Below are 18,050 nucleotides of genomic sequence, written 5' to 3'. Positions count from 1 at the left end.
ACAATTTTTTAAAATATTAATGAATTCACCCGACTAAAATGGTGCTGGGCTTCATGTTACGGTTGAGAGACAGATAATCAGAGCAACAGCGGATATATGCCTGCACAATAAACATGTTAAATGAAAAAAAGGCAGAAAAGTATGTGCTCCCTGAAAAATGTTAACACATGTAACATTAACATTCATATATTTTCATATGGAAATATGGAAATTGGAGGAAAAGGCATTACTTTTGTCAAAAGATAAAAAAGATAAGAATGATCCAATTTCCACCCTCTTGAAATGGTTTTCTAACAGTTGCTAATTTGTCAACCACGTAAATGGCAACAGATCTATAAGAAATAAAAAATTTTCTAAACATTTAACTACCCTAACCCTCCACGCCCTTAATAAGTCACTGTTTACTATTTTTCCTCCTCCCTAACTTCCTCTTCTCACGGGGAATAAATGCTTCCCCCTGGTTTCCACCCTACCTTTCTCTTCCCAATAATATCTCAGGGGAAATCTTTAAGCCCCTATGGTGAGACTACAATCTACAGATGGTTTGGGAACACCGAAGTAAATAACCCATTAAGAGTCATGATCACTGGGCTGGCCTCAAACACAGAGGTTTTGTGGCCTGGCGTTTGCTAAAAAGTTTTTTCTTTTTGGTTGGCTAGCCTCACGGAGCCCTGTGAATGCCAGGACTTATGATAAGCAATGACATACTTAACTGTTACATATTAATGTTCCTGATAATGCAATCTTTCATTTGGGTGATTTACAAGTCCCTCTAGTCCGACTTACAGTTAGATATACACTGAATGCTTCATCAATCATAACCATTTTTATTCTCCATCTTGTGCAAAAAGACTAGAGAAGGTGAATTTCAACTACACACTGAAGAGGGCTTTGCCATTAGCCCTGAAAAATTCCTCTCTTGTCATTTATCCATTGCATTCCCACAGCTCCTGCCTAAGCAATCTATTCACCTGCATCTTTCACTACAGCAGATCTTACCCACGGCGTAAAGGGAAGGTTTGTACCTCTTCCGTACGGCCAAATCGGCCCTGTCTCAGAGAGAGAAGAAAGCATTTCTCACTTATGAACTCGACAAAATGCCCAGCATCTCAACATTTGAAAGACTTGTGAACAAGAAGCTTGAGAAGGTCACAGAAGCTTGGATTAAACTTAAAGGAGGATTTGGAACAAACTCATCTCAAAAACCAATGAGTCAGTGATCATACTGCCCCCAATAAAGGCACTTGAAAGAAACTGTACCTCCTTTCCATCCGTGTAAGGGCTTGTCATAGTTTCATGGACAAAATCTTCCCACAATTAACCTTGGACCTACAGATCAGGAGGCAAATCAAAACGGAGGGCGTGATCAAAGCAGTCACTGTCCAGCGTGGCCGGATCCTAGACAACTGCAATTATCTCCTAAAGGAGAAACACACGCCTCTTCTGGGTAAGCATATAAGAGCCCCTTATCCATCTTGCATTATCCTCATGTGCCACACCCAAATAAATGCAATTAAAAACACATAAAAATTTGTCCCCCAAAAACATGTTGCTTGGAGTGGGGGAGAACAAAGCCTATCCCTCTAAATTTTTTTTTAATCTAACACATATCCAATATTTATATTCTGATTTTATGACCTCTCTTCACTTTTCTCCTCTTAAATTCCCTCATCTTAACAATCTCCTTTTAGGCTAATAAATTTATGTTTTGATTCCTGGGTCGTTTACAGGTTGACTCCTCGAGGCAAGGGAGCACTGGATTATTGGAATTCAGTGCGGAGATGCTTCCAGGGTAAGGGTTCCCTGTTTATTAGCAGAAGAAATGCATCCGACTAATTTGACTTGTAAGTCTGATAAAATCTCCCCGGAAAAACTGATTCTATTACGATGAATACTCCTTCGAGGTGAAAAATGAGAAATATACACATTGGTTTTTATTATATATTAATTCTAACAGGGTCTGAAACGAAACTCGAGTAAGCCATCTTTTAGATGTTGGAAAATGGCAAACTTCCCCGCAAACTATACGTGAGAAGTAATTAAAGTAAATGAACGTGAAATTAAACAGCACCCCCATAAAGTAGGATATAAAAGTAAAGATTATTAGGGGAAAAAAAGATTGTCTTCCCGCTCTATATTAATCTCCTGAATTGTGCATTTACTCTATTTCTCTTTTATTATTTGATGATGGGTTTTTAGAGCTTGGGTTTTATTAGGACTTGCTGGAGAAAGGTCTTCAGTAGCAAGCTAGTTACAGGTCTGGGTCTGTTATTACATCTTTCACAGTAACTTAAACACTGGATGAAGCTACACAAGATAAAGGTGGGCTCATCAAACTTGCTGTGATGCAAAATTGGAAGTTTCCTGATACCGTCAGTGACAGAGTCACCATCCTGGCTGGAAAGACAGGCTAAAGCTACAAAAGGTGGGGCTTTATTTATAGAGCAAAACTCTGCACCTCTCTCCAATAAACTCTACTATTCATTAGAATTCTGGGATAGCTGGTATTTGTTGAATTTGGGGGAGCTATCCAGAATCTATTCTCACTCCGTTTTCCTTTGGGGAATTACCTTTTTCCCCAATTGTTGCAAGCAGGGTGGGACTCCTCAACCAAGGTCCCCTGCCCTCTTATAGCAACGGGGTAGACACGTGACACAAACTAAGCCCCTCTGATTCATCTAAGCAGACTGGTGTAAGGAGAGAAAAATATTTGGGGAGCAATGATTTCAGCAGTGATGGTGACAAGCTGTTCAATTCATTCAAGTTGCCTTATACTGGAATTGTCCTGCTTGCTATCCTTTCCCAAACGTCTGTCTGTTCTATGAGCTACTGGCTATTCCTCCAAAAAATCCTTTCCCTTTAGGTTAATCTCTGTTGCTTGCAACCAAAGAACTCAACCAATATGATGGGGAGATCCTTGCCTGACACTGGTTCACAGGAGGAAGCTGAGCTGACTGAATTCGAGCTCAAGATAATTCACAATATGTGATACGGTGCCCCTATACGTTATATGTGGCTGTTCCTAAATTCAACATAAAATTTTGGCCAATGCTTATTAAAAAAAGACCAGTGTCCAAATCTGAAAATCAGGAATCTTCTTTCCAGTTTTCTGCAGTACAGTTTTAGAGATATTAAAAAAATATGGAATGGATAAAAAGAAGATGTGAGTAAACAGAGGAAGTTTCCAGGATGTGGAAAGATGAAGAAATTGAGCCATGTGAGTATCTGTTGAAGGGAGGTGGATTCTCACTCTGGACTTCCAGGAGCCACAGCAAACTGGTTGGCAGATGCAAACTTGACAATAAACACAAAATATCTAGCTGCCTTGATGTACAATATGATAATTATTACTGCTGTGCTTAATAACATCCGTGGAGCACACACTAGATATCTAGCTAGTGTGCTCTAGGGCACATAAAAATAAGTTACACAGGTTCTTCCCTTCAGGCAAGAATTTGCGGCTTTCAATTCTGAAAAGAACACAATAAAATACAGAGCAGACTTGAACAAAGGTTATAATGAAATACAAACACACACTTGTGGGAGCCCAGACAAAGGAGTGAGTCACACAGCCTGGGTTAAATTGAAAAGGCTTCAGAGAAGTGATATGCGAGCCAAGCCTTGAAGGGTGAGTAGGATGTTAATAGGTAGGGGAGTGGGGGGAGGGAGAGAAGAGGATTGGCATCGAAAGCTAAAGGAAGCAATAACATGAGCTGCACAAGGTCAAGGGCAGGGCATAAACAGGGTAGACTAAGTGGTCTCATGTAAGCTCCCCAAGGCCAGGGGACCAAGTTGGAATCTATCACTCCTGTGTCTATCCTTAACTCCCAGAAGAGAGCCAGTCCCACAAGAGGCACCCGGTCATTCTGTGGAAGGCTAGACTAGAGGGACAGAAGATGGACAGAATAGGGTCAGGGTATGAAGGGCCTTGAAAGCCATTCTAAGGAGCCAAGTCTTCATTCTACTGTTAGGAAGGCAATGGCAGAAAAACAGAAAGCAGGAGAGAGACTTTAGAGGCTAAATAAACAGAATTTGGCAACTGGAAGGATGTGGAAGGAGAATGGAGAAAAAGGGAAAGCTCTGATTAGACTTTAAGTCTGGGAACTTATTTTTTTTGAACTGAAATGATTCTGTGTCCAGAACTGTCACTGATAACATTCACAAAGTGGATCTGGACCAGAGAAACCTTCCAAGCAATAGCCCTGTCTAAGAATGGAATGCCCCATGAGAGTGAGCGTGTCATTCAAAGCCTTCCAGTAGATACCGGGAGAGCCCAGGCTTAATGCCCAGATACACCCCTATGTGAACTTCTGAGGTTACTTCATTCACCTCTCTGTGTCTTAGTTTTATTATCTATAAAATGGGGTCAAGAACAGGAGTTTTTTATAAGGTTGTTAGGAGGACTAAAAGAGAAGATATACACAAAGGATTCAGAATGGCTCCTGGCACACACCAAATGCTCCATATATGTTTCCTGCTATTATTCTTATTGTTTTTCTTGTTATTATCTTCCAAGGATGACACAGAACCAGTCCCAGGGTCCCAGTTGACTACATTCCCAATTCTATGATCCTTATGTTGGAAGAAAACAGAACCCCATGGCACCTGGGAAAAGGGGCTGACTCCAGTCAGCTGCCAGTTTTCTACAGATGGACTAGATGGTTTGTGGATGAACATCGGTAAGAAGAAAAACTCATAGAAATAAGTGTGTGATAAAACAAAAATGCTTACAAATCAATGACATGTCTGATACAAGATGGCGTCTATCACTTAGAACTACATATTAACCAACACACACCATGAGGAGTGTTTTGCTATGTGGAGTTACATCCAAGCCCCTTATGACAAGGGAGCCTGGATCAGGCCCACAAGTGAGCAATGTTGGAGGGTAGGGGGGCAGGGAGTCCTGCTGGAGGCTCAGGATGCCACCCAATTAGGTAGGGCAGGTGGAGGATGAGGTGAGGAAGGGGCAGCAGGGAACTAAGATTTAGAAAAAGGGGAAGGGATGCAAGGAACCTGGCACGCCAGGCTTTTTGTTGTTATTGTTTTAAGCAGAGGGCCATTTTGGCCATGTTTTGTGCAAGAATTTATGTGACAGTTCATTTTTGTCAACTACTGTCCATCATTTGTGTTTTACACTTTTGGATAGAGTCTGTTAAGTGTTCATACATTCCTAAACACGATATGCAATGTTAACTAATTTAATTATTTCTGTACCATATTTGGACTAACCTTTTTAACCCATAATTTGGGGTGAAAATAAGACTGGAACTCAAAAGAAAGTGAATAGTAAGAGCAAAACACAAGGCAACAATAATTCAAAGATGACACAAGATTTGGGCATGAGAAAAGTTTTGAGGATCAAAATGTACGATCCAGTTGATGTATTTTATTTCCACATTGAAAATATGAGCAAAAATGCGCCTTACTGTAAGAACCTGACACTGAGTAGCCTCTCTGGGTCACCTAAATTTAAAATGAAATCTGCTCCTCACAGGGCAGAAATGCATCATAGGGAATGAGTGAAGTGGGCAGTTGTGCACATGACCAGAAGCTGGGGCAGACCTGGATCAGAGTTGAGGTACATCAACTCATGGTGCCATGAGCTTTCCACCATACGCCACTTGCCCTTCTAAGCATAAATTGCTAATAAAGTTTGGAATTTGTTAAACCACTAACGGCATTTCTTTCCTTTGGGTGTCCTTTTAAGCTACGCAGGAGTTCCCTGAGCACATTAAGGTGAAACAAAAAAGAGCCCGAAAAGATAGTTCAAGGTAAGAAAGCAGGGAGTTACACAACCTGTCATTTATATCTTTTAAAGTAATATAGGACCCTCGCAAAGCTGCCGGAGAGTCCAAATAATTATCTCACAGCACATTAAGCTTCAGACTGCATTCTATACTTAACAAAGTATACAAATGATGCCACTTTTTGTAAATTATCACTAAGTTTTCAACACAGTATAAAACACATTATTTAAAAAACCTTAGTTTTCCGTTTTCTTTCGAACTTTAGTTTCTAGTTCCGCAACCTGGAACTAAGACCAATACTTGCAGTTTTACATATTTAAGGAAGAAAACATAAAATTGAGCAAAATGGTAAAGCCTCCATCCCCAACAAGATTCTTATTTCTGAAAGAATTGGACCAGAACCTACATTTGCTAAGATCTGATGTAATGCTGTGATTAATACAATATTTGTCCCCTTCTTAGTTACTGACATCTACATCCCCACAATAAAAGAAGCACAGAATAGCAAGACAGGTTACCAAGCTCTGGAGACTAAAGCTGGGATTACTAAGAAGTAGCCTAGGATGACGGTGAAAATATTCACAAACTTCAAAATGGCTCTGCGTTTGGTGGCCTGATCTCCTGCCCAGGCAAGAAACACCAATCTTACTACCAAGGGTACCAGGCAGAAATATGGTCCACAGCGAACCACCTTAATTTGGATCATCACAGGTTCAAAACAAAGCCCATCCAGGGGCCGGCCAGGTGGCGCAGTGGTTGAATTCACAAGTTCTGCTTCTCAGCGGCCCGAGATTCGCCGGTTCAGATCCTGGGTGCGGACACGGCACCACTTGGCACGCCATGCTGTGGCAGACGCCCCACATATAAAGTAAAGGAAGATGGCCACGGATGTTAGCTCAGGGCCAGTCTTCCTCAGCAAAAAGAGGAGGATTGGCAGTAGTTAGCTCAGGGCTAACCTTCCTCAAAAAAAACAAAGCCCATCCGCACAGCCTACAGAATATTTCTCATTTCTCAGTAAGAAGGCGCACATCGTATCTGGAAATATCCTTTTGGAACTGCCCTCCACACAAGTCCTGATTATTAAGTATCATTTATCAATTCATTCATCCATGTATTCACTCAACAAATATTTGTCAAACCCCTACCATGTACTAAACACTGAATGCTAACACCACAAAAAAGATAAGAACCAGCCTGCACCGTGACGATCAAAGCTTGCGGCTGGGGGAAAGAGGGTTAGTGGATGCCTAACACACCCAGAAATAAATAAGCAATATAATTTTTATACTCATGGTTTACTTCCAACATCAAATTTATGTAGAAAAGAAAGAGGCTGCCCTTTAAAAGAAAAAAAAGTCAGCGGATCAAAAGCATCATTAATCACTGTCTCTTTTAAATTAAAAGGTTCGCAAAAAGGTGGGCATGGAACCAACGTGGGAAACGAATCACTCCCCTTTCTGAGCGAGGGTCAGAGTCTAAATGGGAGAGTCTGCGGTATTTACCCAGCTCATCTCCTGCGTAATGGATCTGGAGAAGAGATTTCTGCTGGAGCTCTGCTAATTTGAGGCTTGGCTTTTGCTTTTTAAAAATGACACTTGGGTGGTTACTGAAGTATTGTGACTGGTTTAGAAACACAACTTACAAGTGTTCTCTCAATAAGGTTCTCGCTTCCATGATTTGACCTAGTGAACCCTGAGCCATGGCAAAGGTGCTGGGTTCATGAGCCCCAGGCCTGATTCTTTGGGTGGCCTCCAGACTCCATTTGCAAAATGGCTAGCCCTTGTAAGGCAAATGCAGACATGCCCGGGGCACCGCAGAAAGGACTTCTCACCCAGTGCTGAAGAGTTAAGGAAACCCCCAAAGAGACTCACTTAAAATCAGGACGATCACAGCAAGTCGGCGTCTCCCACCTTTCTGCTCTTGAGAACACCTCTGCCCACACCTGCACTGGTTACAGTAGGGCAGGGACAGGAGATAAAGCAGGAGTTCTCTGCTGTGTACACAGCACAGAGGCAACTCAGCCTTTGACAGAGTCAGACTTCCGGCCCGTGAAATACCAGCCCAGAGGGATTTAAATATGTTTAAAACCTCAAATAAAACAACAAAACCTCATCTATGCATATACCATGAAGGCTGAGAACTTCAACAGCTGCTGGGAGAGTGTGACCATAGTTAGGGTTTTGGGAATTTAATTTTTATTGTTCTATTGTTGTTTATCGCAAACTTTACTGTCTAACGGGGTGGGGGGGGACGGGGGGGGGGCTGTCAGTTTTTAAAAGCTCACAAACTTCTGGAATGCCTATAGCTACAGAAAGAACATCCCCAATCCTTCCTACATTTTATAATAGTTGGAAAGCTTATATTCATTTCTTCTCCATTTTCTTCTGTTTTTCCTTTCTTTTTGTTTTTTGCTGAGGAAGATTCACCCTGAGCTAACATCCATGACAATCTTCCTCTATTTTGTATGGGGGTCACTGCCACAGCATGGCCACCTCGAGTGGTATAGGTCTGCACCCAGGAACAGAACCTGGGCTGCCAAAGTGGAGTGTCCCGAACTTAACAACTGGGCTACAGGGTCAGCCAATCTCTGTGATAGTAAGAGCAAGTGGAGAGAAAAACGTAATCTGTATATTCATGGTAGTGATAATGATGACATGTACTATTTACTGAGTGTTTATCACCTGCTGGCACAGTCCTAAGGGCTTCATATACCTTCTCAAACTTCCTCTCAACTTCAGAGTAGGTACCACTCTTGTTCCCCATTTTAAGGTAGAGAAAACTGAGGTCAAAGTCACCAGGGCAGTGAGCAGAACTGCTGAGATTTGAATCTGCCAAACAGGTGCATAACCAGGGCCTCTTTTGCTTAATACATAACATAATTAACCCTGAATAGAAAGTAGTTGGGGAGGAAGGCGGAGCTGGGGGACAGTTTCAAATCCACAGCAAGCAGACTCTGCCAGTTGCATAAGCAATCTCCAGTCGCCCTCCTCCCTCAGCACCAGAATCCCAGTTTCGTTTGGGCAGCAATGAGCTCAATTAAAATATTTTCATTTCCAGGCTCTCTCGTCACAGAAAGTAGCCCTGAAACACAGCCCTGGCCGATGAGATATAGACAGACGTCCAAAGGAAGAACGTTCCTTCCAAAGTAGGAAAGCAAGTCCAGGAAGATATAGTTTATTTCACAAAGAAGCAAAATCTGGAGAGAAGAAACAACTTGGTCCCTTGCTCTTTCCCTTCCTTCCTGCTGGAAACACACCCTTGATGTCTAAAAGTACAGGGGCCACTCTGTGACCATCAGACCATATGCTAAAGATGGTGGACTGACAAGCAAGGAGGGGCTCAGTCTTGGGGGACTCCCTTGACCAGTGCACCAGCCTTGAAGGGCCTACTTCTGGACTTCCTGCTTTGTTAAACAGAATTACCGCCCCCCCAAAACTCCCCCCGACATTTGAATAAGCCAGGGGACTACAAACTGTGGCCTTTAGGGTAAATCTGGAGGCTGTTTGCCCAAAGTTTTACTGGAACATAGCGACGCCCATTGATTTAGGCATTGTCTATAGCTGCTTTCATGTCACAACAGCAGAGTTGGGGAGTTGCGACAGAGATTGCATAGCCTGCAAAAGCCTAAAATATTTACTGTCAGGCTCTTTACAAAAAAAAGTTTGCCAACTCCTGGATTAAGACACTGTAGTCAGGTTTCTGTTCAGTGCATCCAAATTCAATCCTAATTGAAACATAGCCAGTTATGGAAAATTCTCAGTAAGGCAAGAATAAAAACGCCTGCTCTTCCTACTCAACCAGTGTTTAATAAATTTGTATATCAAGTCCGACCATGTGCCAGATCCTTTGTGACGTGCTGGGCAAACAGACGTGAATAGCGTTCCTGACTATTCAGGAACTTGCCATCTTTGTACATACACATGCTAAAAGAACAGCTCCAAAAAGAATCACCCATCATTGTAAGTGCTAGGGGAAAATACAGGATGCTGTGTGAACCTATAATCAGAGAGCCTAACCTAATCTGAAAGTTAGAAGAATCGTCTGTGGAAAAGTCAAAGTTACCTATGTCTCTACATAAAGCTGCTCCACCTACCCAGCTTCTAGTCACACATAAGCTACTCCTTGGGGAAGATATAGTCCCTTTTCAAAGCTACACCGCAAAACTCTTTAATAATAACTAGCTTGAATACACTCGAAGGAAACCCAAATTCTGAGAAGGCAACTGTCTAGAAAAATCTCATTCAGTGACTTTAACGCTTCCATATGACTACGAGTTATACATCCTGAGACAGTTTTAAGAGGAAAAAACATTTGGGAATCTATACCCAATGGATAATTTAATCCTCAATGTAATTTTTGCATTGGTGCCCCCAAGATCAAGGCCACCCGTGCTTGCCACCTTATCATGGACACCCAACAGTCCTGGAGACTCGTGCTGGAGTGACTTCTGGAGAGAATAGGCTATTGTGCTCTGACAGCAAAGCAAACAAAAGTGATATTTTCCAAAACACATCAATTCCGAAGACCCATGGAGTATTTGTAGTGAACTGCAACAAATACAAAATCTGTTATTCCAGAACGTAGTCAAATGAGGATGAGAAACGCAAGACCCACAGAATCTTGACATTGGGAATGGAGAGCCATGAATGGTCTTTTAGGGAAATTAGTTCAATCTTTAAGGGCTAACAACTCTGAAAACATTGCACTTAGAGGGGATCTGGTTGGATTCTCTAATTGCTCTGGCACCCATCCCTCAGTCCTCCTTGGCTGGTTTGCTGAACACTGTGTTCGAGGGCAGGGAGGTCCCCAGGGTTCTCGTCATCAGCCTCTACTCTGGATCTGAAGCACAAAACTGTCCATTACACAGTTATCACATTGTAGTTCAGTTGGATGTACAGAATTATGCAACTGATCATAGTCCTTTACCAGGAATTGTGTAACATTTATTGAGTGCTCACTGTGCACCAGGCTCTGCTTTTATATTCATTATTGAATTTAATTCTCACAGCAAACTTTTTAAAATGGGTACAGTTTTCCCTATTTTATAGATGAGGAAAGAGAAGCTCAGAGAGGTCAAGTAGCTTGTACAGGATCACACAGCGAGAAAGCTGGTGAGCTGGGATGCAAGACCCAGCTCATCTAATTCTAGAAACTGCACTCCTTATCACTTACACATTCAGAAGCTCCCTCCCTAAGCTTCAGGGTAAGTCCAGCTGTACTCCGTAAAGTACTAGCTCCAACTCCAGGAATCTAGAGGCGGGAGGCGAGAAAATAGAGAAAGAGAAAACAATAAATTGTACCTTCTCTCCTTTCTCAAGAAATTTCTAGACTACTTCTCTTTGGTTTAACTACAACAACAACCACAACTTTAGCTAAAAGCAACACCATCAGCCAAATTTATTGAGAACTGCGTTAGCACGGTTCCAGGTACCTGCCACAATTTACCGGGTGAGAAATCAGTTGGGAGATAGAGCACAGGACATCAGAAAAAAAAGAGAAGGGAGAATTCTGCCTCTCTGATATCAAAGATGACCCAAGAACTGAACAAAAGAAAGGCTCTGAGTTCCAGAAATCTCTTAGCCCTGAAGCAAATCCATTAACAGATCAGCAGCACCCACTGCTAACAGTCTCTCATCTGTCAGCTCACCTCCAGTCCTCGAGAGCCAACTGGAAGGTTTTCCCCTAAGAGGAAACAGCCAGATGTGAGACAAAGACACCTCAGCAATGGGCTGACTTGACATATAATCTGTCTGTTTCTGTCTCTGTCTCTCTCAAAGGGGCACAGAACAGAAAACATGGAACAGTGTAGAAAAGAAGCAGACTCTAGCTTCCCAGGCTAGCTATCATCCCAATCACCTATGAGCTTGTTAATGGCGCCATGACGATTTATGGCAAGAAGCACGAGCACAGGAACATTCTATCACATGGACTGACTCCAAAAGAACCAATAAAGTGTGAAGGAAACTGAGAACAAAGTAACAAACACATGAAGATAAACCTCAGCTGAATCACGTACGAGGAAGGGGGTGAGAAGCGAAGGCTGCGCTTCCGGTATCAAAAGGTAGGAAGCTCATTGACACCTCAGGAAACAGGTGAGGGCACCAAAAGTGGAGAAGGAGTCTCCAAAGGGCAAGAAGTCACGGAGATGGAATGACTCGGATAGCATGTGGACCAACGAGGCACACAGTGCGGGACACGGCTGGTTCTGAAACCTGCCAAATGGTGGGTTCAATTTTTACAACAAAGAAGAATTCGTTAGGGCTTTAAGGATAGATGCAGAGCCTGAACAAGCAGCAAGGCAGGAGGAAGGGAAGAAAGTAGCCTGTAAGTAGTGTAAGGTGCCTGGAAAAGCAACAGGCATTGGGAATGTAAGAAAGTCACCTAGACTATGACTCATATCCACATAGGGTCACAAATTTGGACTTTTAATGCTTTCTCTAAATCAGATTTAACCCCCTAGTCACAGAAATACGACAGGACTGCATTCAGTCCTTCATCAAAGAATTTTAACCTTGAGGTCCATTATGGCATCGCATCACCTAAATACATCAGAAGCACTATTTTGGGTAAATCGTGTGCTGCACGCTATTATACTGCATTATATGTTGTGTGCATGTGTGAAAACATTACCTTATTTAAGGTAAACATTGAGAAGTTACCATAAATCTCCTAAGTCCGTTTTACCTTTGTGTTACGCATTCGCACATCACCAGCCTTGAAGTAATAGAAGTGGCCCAGGTCTCTCCTGCCTTCTGAGAGGTCCTCCTTTCATAAATATATGTGAAAAATAGAATCACTACTAGGAAAGTTTAAAGTAGTGTACAGGAGATCCAAATGGGAGAGAATCCAAGGAAAACCAAAGGGAAAAGACCAACGTGCAGATGCTCTCGAAGCATCAAAGCGAGGCCACCGACACGAGGGCTGTGCGCAAGAGGCCTGCAGGATGACTGAGCACAGAGCTGCGTCTGCGAATGGAAATGTCAGACAGGTAGAAATCACACTGCTGATGTGGAGGACCGAGAACAACATCTATTGTATAAGGAAGGACAAGGTCGTGGAGCTAAAAGCAAGAATAGAGATACAATTTGCAAGAGACAATAAGTAAGAGCAGGGGACGTAACTGTGTAAGACAAAAGAAGTCGGAACAGGCAAATATTTCTACTTCTGGTGGTTAGGGCTAACAGACTGCTTAAAAATGCCTGCAATTTAATAATTTTGAAATGATTTCCACTCCTAAATTGCCATCAACTGGATGAAGGAGACAGAAAATAATTCTGAAAGTCAGATACAGTCACATCACAAGGACTTAAGACTAAGTATCTTGAGGTGCTTGAGAACTGACAAATGCTATTTCAGAGCTTCCAAGGGGCAGGAAAAGCCCCAGAAGACTGCGAAAGGTGGGGAGGATAACGAAGCACCCCTTAAACAATGATGAGCCAAGTAATTAATACTGATCTTCTTCCATTCCCTACCAGGGGAGATACTGGGAGGAAACAATCTTTTTACCATCACTCTGAGAAGAACAAGTTACCAGGCAACAACCAACATGGTTTTCTGGAGACATGGTGCTGGCCCCTCCGACTGAATGACAAGTCAGGTAGATACAGGGGAAATAAGAGATGTAATCTTATACAGTTCTGTTAGTGTCCTGATTCTGTCCCGTGACAGTCTCATCAACAGGCGAGGAAGATGCGAGTAGGCACGCCACACCCATCGGGCGGTTATCACTGGTGCGCTGTCAACCCGGGGACGCCTAACAAGTGATGTTCCACAGGTGTCCACCTTCCCACCAGGATTATTTAATATCTCTATCAATGAGAACCAATAGAGAGCTTCCTGTGCCCAGAGAACTAGCCTGCAATCAAATTCCAGGGTCTCCCTATCAATGTCCTATATCACTACTACGCTTGTTACTCAAGATATAAGCCCCGTGTTTCATCTCTGCATGAAAGACAAAAGACAAAAATCTAGGAAGGTAACTGCAGAGAGATCGAAACTCACACTGCAGCACCATCCATGCACACCCCTCCTGGGCTCACAGCGACTCACGAGTCGTTTTTTAGTTTTTCACTTAATGGCACTTTACGTTGCACACAAACTTCAAGGAAGCTGACCCAAAACAGTCCCAGGAGGCCTCAGACTCAGAGTGGGCTCCAGGGAGCTAATAAAGTCTCAGTCTGAAATCAGCCCACAGGTCTGCAACTGCAAAAGGCTAGCTTTTAGGGATCCCGTTCTGAATGTCATCTCGTAGACTGCGATTTCTGAAGCAGCACCTGACCCCAATCCAAAATCGCCGAGAAACAAACAAATTATCCCTCAAAGGCCCCAGGAAAGTAATGATGAGATGACTTAATTAGGCAGAAAAAAGAAACTAAAAAACTAAACTTAATGTGTATCCACCCAGACCTGAATCAAAAATAAAATTCCACTATAAAAAAGGATTTTTCGGAATGTTAGGTCCAAGAATATGGCCATATTGTTCCATCCTGAGGAACCCAGTTGATTCAGTTTTACTACCAGACTCCCGCCTGCTTCTACGTCCCTCACTATACACAGTTACAAATTTCATCTCGGCATCAGTACTAAACAATATTCATTAAGAATCCCGCCAAAGTGCAAGATGTAAGTAAATCAAACCTTTGATGCTCTGTTTTGCAAATTTCATGGGCCACTAGGGATAATTAAAAGGGCAATTATATAAAGTTGGTGCAGTTTTGAGAAACAAATGACATTTTCTGCTTTAAAGCACTTGATAATTTGATATTTTGCTATTAGGGCCATCATGTGTACTTTTATAGACAGGCAGACAAATAAACAATAAATGTTCCTTAACAGCCTCTAATGATTGTTTTTGCCCACTGATATCACTCACCATTCCAGTCCATAAATCATATGCTAATAGATTAAGGTAAAGATAATGAAAAAGTATTAGAAATCATTAAGCTGGAGGAGAAAAAAAAAATAAGGCTAAAAGCGTTGGTTTCTTCCGTGCTTTTCGCAGAGACCCAGCAAAATCTGAGCTTCTGAGTGTTGGAGCGGGGCTCGTCGTCCTGTGTTTAACCACCGCTCCGAAGCCAGCAAAGTACATTACAGCTCATGAAAAATACAGCGAAGAAACTGCTAGTGGCAGAAGCATTTAACTTCCTTGTTAGCAGCCTCCCCCAAGTGGCACTTTTTCACCGGCAAGTTGTTTATTATGTTGGTGCCAGGCAAAACTGATTAAATGGGGCTCTTAAGAATCAAAGCGTTATAAATTCATGGAAATACAGCAAGCAATAAATTCCATGGAATTAAAAGCTTACTAGTGCTATTAGCATTTCAGGGTGTTTGAATTGTTAATACTGATGTGCAAAAATGATGTGCCTCTAAGACAAGGCAGACCAAGGCAACACAGGCAAGCCGCTCTGGAAATTTTTTAAATCAAAGTGGCACTGGGACTTGGCCATTGTTACAGCCACAGGAATGCAGGAGGGGAGTAATTATCTCCCAAATTTTCATCTGAAAAGTCAATCCCACCGCAGAAGAGAGAAGGCACCAAATAAAGGTTTACATGCAGGAAGAAAACAAGGGTAAAAATATTATGCAAAGGATTTATGCTTTCAATGAACGGAAATTCCATCCTAACAGCTAAGAGGCATGAGAGCTTTATCTTGTAACCTGGTCTTAGCCGGGCTGGGGTCCAATATATTGTGACTGGATTGATCTGGGATTTCTTACAGGACAGATAACCACTGATCAGGCCCCAGAAAAGTTATCAAGAGGGATCAGGCGCATGGGTGAAGTGGCCAGTACATTTCCCTGGATTGTCATGTCTCATCTTCAGCTCTTTCTGGGGGTTTAAAAAGTGTTATTCTAAAGAGACGAGGGGTGAAAAAAATCAATTATTATGCCATTAGGCAAGTGATATCTTCTCAAGTACAAGACATGATTATGCTATTGCACCCATCTATTTAAAGAATACTTCTTTCCAACAGAAATGCATCTGAGGATCTTTGCTACTCAAACACATATGTAGGGAAGAGAGAGAAAAAAAAAAATCAATGAGTGTTTCTTAAAGACTTAGATTTTTTGAAAAAGAGTGTGGGGATATATTTCACTTTAAAAAGAAATAATTACTGTCCACAAATACAGTATGATAACTTGAAAACACAATTTAAGAGCAAATGCACTCTCAAATCTGGAATTACCAAAATTCAGGAAAAAAAGCAATCCAAAGCTGTCAATCTAGACAGATGCCCAAAACATCTATTCATCTATTCCAGAGTTGGCCAAAAAAGTACTATTTTCTAACATATCAAGAAAACTTAATTCTTTTGATAAAAGAACCACATGCGTAATAGAATCTACTGACGGATCAGTGGTACGTATGATTATCTCTGGGGCTATGTTCCACATGTGGATATAACATTTGTACTCAGTGAAGCTGCCTGCTGCTTCCCCAAAGAGACAGAGCCTGCTCATGTACCAAAAAATAGAAAGGAGACAAAGAGGAAAAACCTTACAGAGAGAAACTCATAAGAGAAAGCATTAATGTGCTTTCACTGGGCTTAAGGCCAAAGCCACGCATTGAAAGGAGCAACATTTTACAGGGTGTCTGATTAACACCGCTGTTCAAAAACAGCTCTGCCTCCAAGACAAGACCTACTATGTGCAGAACGCTGGCAGAGGAGAGGAATAAATATAAGACATTGTTCTTCTACTCAAGAAAGCTTAAGAGTGTCACTGGGGAAATAATCAATTATAAAGCACCTATTATATATTCTAAATCTGGAGTCAAAAGATTCTTAAAAGACAGGTTCTCTACCCATTGGGATTTTAGAGTGACTTTAAGATAAAGCATACACCCAAAAAATAACCCCCGAACAAGGCAGTATTATATCTATCAACATTCTATACACATAGAATAATGGGGTTTTTTTGTGCAATAGAGTCTTCAATTATAGGAGAGTGAAGAGTAAAACCTTGATAAATAGATCACTGGGGAAAATTTATGTAACAATGAAAATGAAAAATAACATCTGTAACTTGCTCTTGGCAGTACCCTCTGCATCATGAGTGGGTCAACCATAATATCCACGTGAGGCTATGTGTAGGACTATATCCAACACTGGTGAGCAAAATCAATATGGTCCTTGCCCCCAAATATGGGACACATATTGGGGTCTCAAAATATACTAGGGATGCGACAAGTGGCAGAAAGTGGCCTCAGTAACAGTAGAGAAGACCCGGAAGTTTCCATACCTGTGTGCCACACTGCCCCTCCAACTCTATCTTCTCACATGGGTCTCCAGTGCCCTGTTCCCCTTCAAAACTAGAAATTCCTCTCTCAGTCTTTCATTTCCACTGACTGACAACCCTTTAATGTTAAGGAGCTGTACTTAAATGTTATGCCAAAGAGAAGATATTTATATTAGCTTTTGATGACCAACTAGGACAAAGAGCTCTGCTCCTTATTAAAGGGTTACCTTCACTGACCAGTACAAAGATTCAGTCTGACTTCGGTGCATTTTTTGACTCGAGTTTGGAATCAACGGAGCTCACAAATGTCTTCCCAATGTTCCTGCTGATACTCTTTCAAGGGTAACTCCAGAACGGCTAGGGAAGAGCTCAGTTCTAGCTTACCTGCGGATCTGGAGATAACTGTATCACAGCCATGGTCTTCCTTGGTTTGGTAGATGCAGTGCGTGGAGAAGGGAAATTTCTCTGGATCTCTCCCCAGGAGAGTCTCCTCCCTTCTCACTAAAATTGGGACTAAGGAGAGGCCTCACACCCACGGGTGCAGATTCATCTCGCTCTTTCGTATTCAATCCTCTCTGTTCGACAATGAGCAGAGGGAGCAAGTTCTACATCTTTCTGGTCCCACGTGGCCCACTTGAGAGTGGCCAGATTCACCTTTGTGTAAAGGATGAGAAAGAGGCCCCTTAGATCCAAGACTGGGCCATGCATTCAAGCTCAGATTCCAACAATGACCTACAAGGCGGTGCTGCGAAAGGGCAAGTCCAACTAACAATCAGATCCTGATTTGCTTTCTACTTGCCACTGGCCTCCTTCATACATGTCTAGCTTGTGTGAAGCAGTGTCACTTGGCCCCAATACCACTGTAACAAAATTTGGCTCCAAGTTCTAATACACGCCCAGGTCCTCACCCTTCCTCCATACTACCTTAGCCAGAAATTAAGCTGCTTTCCTCCCTCCTCCAATGTCCTTGTCTTTGTCAGGTTCAAGACTACAGTATTGTGTTTTCCAGCACAAAACTTGGCTGATATTTTCATGCTGTACCAACTCCCTTTCAGTCTTCCT

At 42.2% G+C, this 18,050-nt stretch overlaps 1 protein-coding gene across 15 annotated transcripts in view; it reads right to left on the bottom strand.

The window, feature by feature from the left end:
* Positions 1-18,050, bottom strand: part of FOXP1 (forkhead box P1) — a 575,342-nt gene that overhangs the window by 277,069 nt on the left and 280,223 nt on the right. Inside the window, exon 5 of one of the 15 annotated variants that reach the window (XM_070492651.1) lies at positions 10,923-11,000. The exons of the other annotated variants lie outside the window; for them this stretch is intronic. The gene's annotated coding sequence lies outside the window, so the exon portion shown is untranslated. The remainder of the gene's footprint in view (positions 1-10,922; positions 11,001-18,050) is intronic. 15 annotated transcript variants of the gene reach the window in all.

The sequence above is a fragment of the Equus asinus genome, chromosome 21 (assembly GCF_041296235.1).
Source record: "Equus asinus isolate D_3611 breed Donkey chromosome 21, EquAss-T2T_v2, whole genome shotgun sequence".
NCBI classification, from domain to species: Eukaryota; Metazoa; Chordata; class Mammalia; order Perissodactyla; family Equidae; genus Equus; species Equus asinus.
The sequence above is the reverse complement of the archived record's forward strand: the minus strand, read 5'-3'. Positions and strand labels throughout refer to the sequence as shown.